Source organism: Erythranthe guttata, chromosome 10 (genome assembly GCF_056151865.1).
Source record: "Erythranthe guttata isolate IM_541 chromosome 10, IM_541, whole genome shotgun sequence".
In the NCBI taxonomy this organism is placed as follows: Eukaryota; Viridiplantae; Streptophyta; class Magnoliopsida; order Lamiales; family Phrymaceae; genus Erythranthe; species Erythranthe guttata.
In genome coordinates, this window is record NC_142542.1 from 8112583 (window position 1) to 8124710 (window position 12128).

The 12128-nt window shown below is 35.0% G+C and overlaps 1 pseudogene across 1 annotated transcript; it reads left to right on the forward strand.

Moving 5' to 3' along the window:
- The first annotated feature begins 343 nt into the window (after positions 1-343).
- Positions 344-11577, forward strand: LOC105958176 (uncharacterized; annotated as a pseudogene). The gene is made up of 7 exons (XR_016034030.1): positions 344-447; positions 773-779; positions 948-998; positions 8640-9326; positions 9405-9803; positions 9889-11429; positions 11502-11577. The product of XR_016034030.1 is annotated as an uncharacterized LOC105958176 (transcript).
- The last annotated feature ends 551 nt before the right edge of the window (positions 11578-12128 follow it).

A 12128-nucleotide genomic window follows, 5' to 3' on the forward strand; every position in this document is an offset into this window, starting at 1 on the left:
TCTTTCTTCTTTTCTATCTGTTCTCTTTCTTCTCTCTTTCTTCTCTCTTTCTCTCCTCTGGTTTCCACGTTTTCCGACGAAAAAATCACTGTAAAAACCCACCCACCCCACAATGGCTACAAATGATGTACCTAATGATGTGCCCACTGTGATTCTTGGAAGTTGTCGATACAAAGATCAACTTCACATTATTTCCATCAAAAGTAATTCGACTTTAATGGAGATATATGGTGCTATTATCAACAAGTGGAATCATATCCATCCAGATGCACTGATCCTCTAATACTTGGCTCATCGGGAAAGTTTGTATGTGAAATTGGGTAGTTATGAAGATGTGGAGAATATGGTTGCATTGCATCTGATAATGAAGATGAGTGTGGTCGGCATTGTCGTGATCCGCAAAGATGAAGCTAATTCGCGTGGAAAAAGGGTTCGCACCGATGGCTGGTAGGTCTCCATCCTTTTATGTATTGCTGAAATGCATTTCTTTATGGTTGTTAATTATTGTGTGATACATAGTATAGAATATGAGACGTAATAGTATCATGCTAATATAATTATGGTATGGACGTATGGTACTTACAGTACGTAATCGTTATTCATATAGTATGGGTGATAGGTAAATTTGGTACTTGTTGTACTTTATTATTATGTGATTTGTACTATGTTGATTTGAACTTTGTACTATGTTTCAATTTGCACTATGCTTTTGCTATTTGTATTTTGTACTATGCATTATGTACTTTGTTCATTGATGGTTTATCATTTTCAGTCTAATGGTACTATTTTATTTACACATGGTATTAGATATGAGATAGGATGGTATGCCTGTTGTTGGTTGATGGTTTATCATTTTCAGTCTAATGGTACTATTTTTATTTACACATGGTATAAGATAAATGATATGATGGTATGTCTATTGTTGCTTGATGGTTTATCATTTTCAGTATAAATGTACTGATTTTATTTACGCATGGTATTATCTATGGGATATGATGGTATGTCTTATGTTGGTTGATGGTTTATCATTGTCGGTATAAATGTACTGATTTTATTTACCCATGGTATTATCTATGAGATATGATGGTATGACTTACTCAATTTATGACCGTCATAAAGTAATATAGATGTTGCTTATTTTCAGAAGTAATCAAGTTGTAATATGAGCATAAATGACACATATGCTCATTTATTTCTCATTCATGGCTTCTTCGAGTAGCACCACTCAAATGAGTGGGTTAAAATACAAAAAAAGGAAATGCAAGCGTCTTGATTGTGGGAAGAAAACAATAATCATGGTTTCAGAAACTATTTCGAATCCCGGAAGGTTATTTTACTGTTGCCCACACCATGGCTAGCTACTCCCACTGGTGTGAACTACCATTTAAAGTTGGGCAAACTTTTTCCCACAACAGCTCAAATCGTGAAGAAAATGAAGTTACAAGTGCGTCGATGAACCAAGTCCATCAAGAAAGTGAAGTGAAGAATTGCAATTCTGAAGGTGGAGTAGTTCATAGTTTGATAGTGTTGAATCTAGTAATATTTGCAGTCTACATGCTATGAAAACCTATGTACTGTTGTTTAATTAGTGAACATAAGAGTACGGTAAAGTTTGGGTTATTCGTGAATATCGTACGCTTTGTTCACCAAATAAGTACAATGCATAAGCTGGTAAAGTTTGGGTTATTCGTGAATATAGTACGCTTTGTTCACCAAATAAGTACAATGTATTGGCTGGTAAAGTTCGGGTTATTCGTGAATATAGTACGTTTTGTTCACCAAATAAGTACAGTGTATAAGCTGGTAAAGTTCGGGTTATTCGTCAATATAGTACGCTTTGTTCATCAAATAAGTATAATGTATAAGCTGGTAAAGTTCGGGTTATTCGTCAATATAGTACGCTTTGTTCATCAAATAAGTATAATGTAAAAACCGGTAAAGTTCGGGTTATTCGTGAATATAGTACGCTTTGTTCACCAAGTAAGTTTAATGTATATACTGGTAAAATTCGGGTTGTTCGTGCATATAGTACGCTTAGTTCATCAAGTAAGTACAATGTATAAACTGGTAAAATTATGGTTATTCATGAATAGTACGCTTTGTTCATCAAGTAAGTACAATGTGAAGTACAAGTTATTCGTGAATATAGTACGCCTTGTTCATTGATAAAGTATATGTTTGTCATTCATATAGTATTGTTACACTCTATTTATTATTGTGGGGCCAATGCATCCATCTAATCGCATTTTAAGACACAATTCTTCATTTTAAGACTATTAGAAGTGAATAGAGACAATGTGGGAGTCGATCAATATCGATTATGGTAACATTTGAGGAAAATATTAGCTTTACACTTGAGCATTGTACACTATATGAGTATCTTGTATAGTATATGAGTATCATGTATGAAATTCTACATATTTATGGGATCTTGTATTCCAAACGCAACAATAATGCTCACCTACCTTAGAATAATCATCTAAAACATAATTTATGCATCTCCCATACTTATTGATCATTAAAGTGTCAATGAAATTGATACAATTCAATTCATCACAAAATATGGTACGCTTTGTTCATCAAGTAAGTACAGTAAGTACAGTGAATACACATGTGAAGTACAAGTTATTCGTGAATATAGTACGCTTTGTTCACTGATAAAGTATATGTTTGCCATTCATATAGTATTGTTACACTCTATATATTATTGTGGGGCCAATGCATCCACATAATCGCATTTTAAAACACAATTCTTCATTTTAAGACTATTAAAAATGAATAGAGACAATGTGGGAGTCGATCAATATCGATAATGGTAACATTTGAGGAAAATATTAGTTTTACACTTGAGCATTGTACACTTATATGAGTATCTTGTATAGTATATGAGTATCATGTATGAAATTCAACATATTTATGGGATCTTGTATTCCAAACACAACAATAATGCTCACCTACCTTAGAATAATCATCTAAAACATAATTTATGCATCTCCCATACTTAATGATCCTTAGAGTATCAATGAAATTGGTACAATTTAATTCATCACAAAATATGGTACGCTTTGTTCATAAAGTAAGTACAGTGAATACACATGTGAAGTACAAGTTATTCGTGAATATGGTACACTTTGTTCACTGATAAAGTATATGTTTGCCATTCATATAGTATTGTTACACTCTATATATTATTGTGGGGCCAATGCATCCATATAATCGCATTTTAAGACACAATTCTTCATTTTAAGACTATTAAAAATGAATAGAGACAATGTGGGAGTCGATCAACATCGATTATGGTCACATTTGAGGAAAATATAAGTTTTTCGTGAATACACATCTGAAGTACAGGTTATTCGTGAATATAGTACGCTTTGTTCATCAAGTAAGTACAAGTCTAGTGTTGACAAGGTATCTTCAAATAGACTAGAAAGTATTTGTTGCTCATTTTTATGGTGCGCTTATATTCTTTATACAAACTCAATTCATCGCAAAATAAAGTACCATGTGTTCAAAAGGTAAGTACAATTCGTTGAAACATATAGTACGATGTATACAATGGAAAAATACGAGTAGAGCTAACCAATAGTATTAGTAGCTCTACAACAAAATGACAGATTGTTATGGCACAAAAACACATTCATCTGTTCATGAAAAAGAAAAAAACACAAAAACCCCAAAACACTTCCACTCCCAGATTTTTTACAATAACGCTACATCTCTTTCATCTTTAGCTTCCACTTCTACTCCCCGATGCCTCGGAAAGATAATTGCTAGTTTAGGGCGAAGTGTTTTGTTATCGCAAGTTTTTGCCTTAAACCAATTATATGTATTGTCTACAGCATGAAAATATGTCCACAAGCAGATAAAAAAGCCGTAATTCATACACATAAAAGTACAATTATAACAAATATAACGTACTATAAAGTTCCACTACTAATACTTCCAGTAATTTCGTTCAATACCATTGTTGCATATGACACATACTACATTACAATCAAACATTATACTTCCAGTACCCTTTGTTCAAAACCATCCGAATGCACAAGCAATACCATTCAAAGGCATTAGCAATACTATTGGGACATATGACACATACTACGGAACCATCAAACATTATACTTCCAGTACCCTGTGTCAATACCATTCAAAGTCACTAGCAATACCATTCAAAGGCACTAGCAATACTATTGTGGCAAATGACACATACTACAAAACCATCAAACATTATACTTCCAGTTGCCTATGTCAATACCATCCAAAGTCACTAGCAATACCATTCAAAGCCACTAGCAATACTATTGTGGCATATGACACATACTACAGAACCATCAAACATTATACCTCCAGTACCCTGTGTTAATACCGTCCGAAGTCAAGAGAAATACCATTATTAGGACTAAATGCTTTCGGGACAGTACTTCGAGTACCCTGTGTCAATACCATCTAAATGCACTATTAATACCATTACTGCGCATGACACATACTATAGAACTAGTACGAAAATACAATAAGCCTCTTTCCCATATCCTATATGAAACCCTTGTTATGACTCAAAATGCTTTGGGGACATGCTAATGTCGCCGAAGAATAATACCCAAGAGGAAACTGTTACAAAATCATGAAATTCGACAACAAATAAATGATCTTTGCAAACCCAAACAACAAAACAACAGATACTAGAACCAATTTAATGATTAGGGGAAACACCGAATAAAGTCGAGGCATAATACCCATGAGTGGATATGTTCAAAATTATGCAATTCTACAACAAATAGACCTTTTTGCAAGCTTAAGCAACACCCAAATGGGTCTGTTTCCAAGAAAATGAAAAAAAAATAAAAATCAAACCTTGTTGTTTACCCTGCTTCACCATTATCTAGAAATGGGTTTGTTTATTTTTATTTTTCCTTTCGCTTTATTATTTTTCTGCGTTTTGTTGATTCTACGTTCTTCGTTGTTTCTTCCTTCTTTGTTGTTTGTTTCTTCTTTGTTTCTTCTTTGTCTGGAAATGAGTATAAACTGATCAACGGTGGTTTTTTCTGCGCCTTTTTAGCTTCTTTCTTGTTGTTTGATTTTTGAAATGTAACGGACAAAGAGCGTGTAATACAAACGGCGCGTTGAAGGTTGAAAATAAGTTATGTAAAATTAGTATAAAGTAAAGGGTATTTTAGTACTTACACATTTCATTAGGGACTGATCTGCATGTTAGGCGCGTGAGTAGGGACTAATTTGCTTGGGGAAACTACCTAGGGACTGATCTGTGTTTTGTGTTTTGGATTAGGGATTTATCTATAGTTTCCCCTTTTTTATTTTGATTTAATTGATTTTTTCAACTGCGTAGTATAAATACATCGTTATAGCCATTTTGTTTATTTATTTTTTAAGATAAAAAATGCACCATTTTCGACAGAAAAAAAAACTTGATTTTCTGTCGGGTTCCGATTTAATGGTTCAACCGGACCCGGCAAGGCGAGGGTTGGTGGTTCAACCGGCCTGTCCGGGTTACAAAACATTGGTCAAAAGTAGGGGTGGGAACGAGCCGAGCTCGGCTCTTTTGGCCAGCTCGAGCTCATCGAGCCAATTTGTTTTGGCTCGAGCTCGAGCTCGAGCCAATTTTGGCGAGCTCGAGCTCGAGATCAGGCTTATTTAATATTTTTATTTTTTATTTTTTATTATTATTTAATTTTTTTATTAATTTTTTTTATTAGAAATTATTCATAGGAAAATAAAAAAAAATTATAAAATAAATAATGAACTCTAGTTATATATATTTTTTATTTTTACTATTATTATTATTATTATTATAATATTTTATATTATTATGAATTATTTAAGTAATATAGATTTGTTTGTATTTAAATACTAGATATATTTATTATTATAGACTATTTACTATTTAGTTAATAATAATAATAATAATAATAATAATAATAAGAAGAATAAGAATAATATATATATATATATATATATATATATATATATATATATATATATATATATATATATATATATATATATATATATATATATATATATATATATATATATATATATTATTATATATATATATATATATATATATATATATATATATATATATATATATATATATATATATATATATATATATATATATATATATATATATATATATATATTATATATATATATATATATATATATATGTAAAAAGAAAAAAAAGAAAAAAAAAAAAAGAAGGCAGCTCGCGAGCCGGCTCGCGAGCTGTCGAACAACTAATTTTGGGCTCGAGCTCGAGCTCCTGCGAAGCTCGAGCTCGTGAGTTCGAGCTCGAGCTCGAAAAACCCGAGCTCGAGTTCGAGCTTGTTTCGAGCCGGCTCGTCGAGTTCGCGAGCCAGCTCGGCTCGTTTACCACCCTTAGTCAAAAGTAATATTAATTCTTGTGATGATATATCTTGTTTAAAATTATTATTTTACCTGTAGGTCTTTAATGATAAAAATACTCACATCTTTTTTTAAACATTTTGTGTTGATTATAGAACATTAGAAAATAAATCTCGTAATCATCAAAAGCAAATGTTGTAGATTGTTATATCTGCTTTCCAATTCAACTTGAATCAGTGTAAAGGGAGTTCGTATGGGAAAAAAAATTTAGTAAAATAAATCACAAAATTTGTATTAGTTGTTTTTAATTTGAATTTAACAAATTGCAAAACTTAAATGTTGTGGGTCTATTTTTAACCTCTACAACAAAATTTGAATCAGCCCAATGAAAGTTGAAATGAAAAAAATTATGGTAAAAATTATTGTCGTCTGACATTAAAATTATGACATAAGTATTGAATGCAGTTTATTATCCTGATTAGAAATGACCATCAGTTCGGTTAGAACCGGCACTAGACACGGCCACGGGCCGGTTCGGGCCGGTTCATACCGGTTCACGGGTCGGTTCCGGGTCGGCCTGGAAAATTCGAATTTTTTTTTTTGAAATATTTGATGAATAAGTAAATTATAGGAAAAATTCGGGTGTGAGGGTATTTATAGGAAAAATTGGGGGGGACAAAAATTCAAAAAAAAATAAATAATGGCCGGTTCACCGGGCCGTTTCACCTGGGCCGGTTCACTAGCTGTTATTTGCTTTTTTTTTTGAATTTTTTTGATTTTTTTTTTAAATCCGGGTGAACCGCCGGGCTGGCCCGACGGTTCACGGTTCACCATTTCTTAGAACCGGGCCCGTCCCGGGTAGGACGGGCCGGTTCACGGGTCCGGGCCGGTTTGGGCCGTCAACGGGCCGGTTCGGGCCGGTTGCGGGCCCAAAATATGGCCCATGGCCATGTCTAACCGGAACCAAACCAGGATTAACAGATTTTAACCGAATCGGAACTAGTTTGACCGAACCAATACCGGTACTAGAAAAATCGGTTCCGTTTCGGTTCCCCTTTTTTATAACCGCTAACCGCTGGTTAGAACCGGTTTAGCCGTTTTTTTTTCTTTTTTTCTTTTTTTCTTTTTTTTTTTATAAATAAATATATATTAGTTATAACTGTCGAATTTTTCAAAAAAAAATAAAAATTAAATTCCACATGGCGGCCTCAAACTCATTAATTTTTTTTTTCCTTTTCCTTTTTAATTTCTTTCAATTTCAATTTCAATTTCTTACAAGTTTGTCGGTCAAAATGATCTTCTGATTTATTTATGTGTTTGTACTTTTGGTTCATAATTTTAAAGAGTTAATTGCATAGACCCCTGTGTTATTTCTCGGAAACAAAAAACCCCCCCCCGGAAAAAAAATTAGCATATAACTCTCTATGTTGTGTTTTAGTCAGCCCACCGCCCCTTTGCGTGCACTGGCTCGTTGACTTACGTGAAATGACAGAATTGCCCTTAATAAAAAATAAAGCAAAAAAGACCCCAACCCAAACTACGTATCCTAACCTTTTCCCCCAAATCGTATCTCAGATTTTGCTTATCCAAATTATAGCCACACAATCTCTCACACCACACCATCAACTCTCAAAAACAAAACTATCTCACATCTCCGAACTGAAAGCCCTAAAAAAAAATCGAAGCCCTAATTTTGAAATTGCATCTCTGAATCCCGAAGCCCGCAGAACCAGAAGAAAGGAATGTAAGCGCTAGAAGAATTCTCGCCCATATATTAAAGAGGTTGGATTTTGATTTCCGAGTTTTTGCTGTTTTTAAGGCATGTTGAATCTCTGTTCATATGTTTGAAGATTCGTGGTAGTGGTCCATACATTGTCTGCTTTTTTTGGGATGTGGTTGTGGTCCAATTTTTATTTATTTATTGATTTTTTTGTGTAAAACATGTGCTTGTCTGGAACTTCAGGGAACATGTGGGGCTCCTACACCATTTCTTTAATCAAGTTGATTCATTGTAGAATTTATGTTTTTTAGTGTTTGTATTCAACTGTTTAAAGCAGTGAACATGTAGTTAATTTTTTTTTGTCTTTAACTGTGAACGCAGTAATGTATTTAAGTCTTATATAGTAATGTATTTAACATGTGGTTCAATTTTATAAAGTAATGTATTTAACTGTTCAATTTTTTTGTCTTTAATTTAATAATGGAGATGAACATGTGGCCCAATTTAATAATTGATTTTGTCTTTAAGTCACTGAACACTTCTTTGTATGCAGATGAAGAACCTTGTGACAGTGTCTCTTTGGCTAGATGGCAATTTTACACATAGCCCCAACTTGTCTTATGTTGGAGGAAGAAAGCAAGTGACCACAAGGATTAGCTTAGATTACATGAATATGGATTCACTATATGCGCTATATAGGTTCTGTGGAGGTAAAAAGTTGAATGTCACTTTCTATTTTCTGTACCCTGGTCAGTCACTTGAACATGGCTTAAGGCAGATTTTAGATGATGTTTCCATAGCATGGTTAGTGAGTGTGCATGAAGGTCTAGATCATTTGACATTGTACACTGAAGATATTGGTATAGAGCCACTACTTGCAGTTGATAGGGATGGGAATGTATTAAGGGAAGAAGTGGAAATATTGTATTTGCAGCAAGGGGATGAAGAAGTACACTTTTATGAAGCACCATTTGAAGAACCACTAAATGATGAACTAAGAAATGAAGAACCAAATGTTGAAGATCAAGAAGCTGAAGAACCAAGTGTTGGAAATCAAGCAGCTGCAGAACCAACTGTTGAACATCAAGAAGATGCAGAACCAACTGTTGAAAATCAAGCAGATGAAGAAGCAAATGTTGAAAATCAAGCAGATGAAGAAACAAATGTTGATTCTGAGGATGATGATTCTGCAGATGATGACTACCAGCGGCCTGAAGATGTTGCTTCAGATGAAAATGATGTACATTCAGATGTTTGAAGTGAGGAGTTAGATGATATTGAGGGCTCATCTGATGATGATATCTTTGTGGATAGACAGTTCACTAAGCAAGACCTATTGAGGAAGTTAAGAAGAATGAGGAAGAATGCTAGGAAACCAAGTAAAAGACTGCATAAATGTCCAATTGACCAATCTGAATCCCAGTGGTACAGTGAAGCTGAAGATGATGATGCTGTTGATAACTTGGATGGTTGCAACAAATCTAAATGTCCAACATTCACTGAAGGGCAAAATATGAAGAACAGAGAGTTGGAAGTTTTGATGAAGTTTGGAAATATTGGTCTTTTCAGACAAGCCCTAACAGATTGGTTAGTCAGAAATGGTTATGAATTAGAATATGTGAAAAATGAAAGCAAAAGGGTGACAGCATAATGCAAAACTGAAGGCTATAATTGGAGGATCCATGCCTCTGTTGTACAGGGTGGTCCACCATTTCAGGTACTACTGTGTTTCAAACTTATAATAAGTATTTTCTTATTGCTTTTACTTTGGCATTATGGTGTTAATGTTTCTTTCATTGCAGATCAAGAGCATAACTGGAGAGCACACGTGTTCAAAAAAGAGAGTTAACATGCATGCAACTTCAAAATACATTGGACATAGAATGGAACAAGCCATTAAAGACAATCCAGATGTCACTATTACCAATATTGGAAATTCTGTGATGAGGAAGGTGGGTATAGAAGCTGGCTATTGGAAGACTTTGAGGGCAAAAAATGCTGCAATCAATAAAATTAGAGGGCTGGATGCTGAAGAATACACTCAACTCTGGGATTACTGTGAGACTTTAAGAAGCAAGAATCCAGGAGCTAAGTTACTGCTCAGAAAGGTGTTATATTCAGACCCCCCTATGTTTGAGAGGATGTACTTCAGCCTTCCTGCAATGAGAATGGGATTTCTATCAGAGTGTAGGCCATTAATTGGGCTTGATGGATGTTTTCTTAAAACAGTTCATGGTGGGCAGCTGTTGTGTGCTCTTGGGAGAGATGGGAATGACAACTTGTTTCCAATTGCCTTGGCTGTGGTTCCAGTGGAGAACAGAGAAGCTTGGATCCGGTTCTTCGGAGAGCTCCTTGATGAAATTGAAGGTGTTGAAGAAAGGAAGTGGACCTTCATTTCTGATACGCAAAAAGGTCTTCTTGAAGCAATAAAGGACCTTGCCCTGGATGTGCTCACAGATTTTGTGCGAGACACATTTATCAGAATTTCAAGCAAAAGTGGCCTTCCTTGGAATTAAAAACAATGTTGTGGAGAGCTGCTTCAACAGGGAACAAGAATGAGTTTGAATCAAAGATGGTTGAGATAAGGAGATTGGACAAAGATGCAGCAGAGTACTTGAGAAAGATACCAGCTGAACATTGGGCCAGATCTTATTTTTCTACAAAATGCAGGTCTGATGTATTGGTCAACAATTTGTGTGAGTCCTTCAACAACTACATACTTGAAGCTAGGGAGAAGCCCATCATTAGCATGTTTGAATGGATAAGAACCAGATTGACAACTAGAATTCACACAAAAAAGGCTGGTATGGAGAAGTATGCATGAACTATCTGCCCTAATATCTTGAGGAAGATCAATAAGTCCCAGCAACTTGCAAGAAACTGTTATCCAAGGTGGTGTGGAAATGAGGAGTTTGAGGTGGATGCCAATGGTGTGAGATATGTGGTGGAATTAGCGAAAAGAGAAAGTACATGTGGCATATTTCAATTAAATGGATATCCATGTCCTCATGCCTGGTCTTGCATTGCAGAAAGAAGATACAAAGTTGAGGATTTCGTGGACACATGTTATAGGAAGGAAAATTACTTGAAAGTGTATGCCTATATGATACATGCAGTCCCTGGACCCAGAGATTACTTGAAGACCACTTATGAGCCACTTCAGGCTCCAAAATACCAGAAAAAAAAAGGGAGACCAACCAGATTAAGAAGGAAAGCTCCAGATGAGATTCATAGGACCTCATACAGGAAGGGTTTGACACACACCTGTCAAAATTGCTTACAAAGAGGTCATAATAAGGGAACCTGCAAAAATCCTACAAATCCAAGGTCCAAACTTTATAAGGTAAATGTACATATCATTGATTTCCTTATTCAGAATAATACAAGTGCCAATATGGTTGTTTTATTGTGTTAGGGAAACTCACCAAGTGAAGAAGTGCAAACCTCTCAAAGTGCCCCTCCAAGTTCTAGTCAAGAGCCAGTTACTCCACATGCTGCAAATGCTCCTCCAGGATCCCTTCCACCCCATCCAAGTGGTCCTCTTTCTAGTCCTTTAGGATCTGTTCCAGTACCTGGCAGTGGTCCTCATTCTGTACCTCCAAGACCTGATCCAGCACATGCTTCTGCCCCTCCAAGAAGGGTTAGTCTTTCTTTTATTCTTTTCATTGTTTGAACTGGTCATATTGCCTAGTATTTGTAACTGTTTAATTGCAATTGTAGATATACCAAGGAAGAATAAATGAGGCTTTACTAGGAAGAACCAAAAAATTCAAGAAACCAAGGCCAACAAATCAAGCACAAGCAACTGTTCCACCCCCAAGTCAAGCACAAGCAACTGTTCCACCTCCAAATCAAGCACAAGCAACTGTTCCACCTCCAAATCAAGCACAAGCAAATGTTCCACCTTCTACTGCAAAAATTGTTCCATCATCTGCTTCAAATGCAACTTTTCAAGCTGGAAATTCAAGTCAAATTCATGTGCGCAAAAGAAAGCCTCAACTAGCAGAAGTCCTTCAGAATATTAGGAATGCTTCTAAGAAGA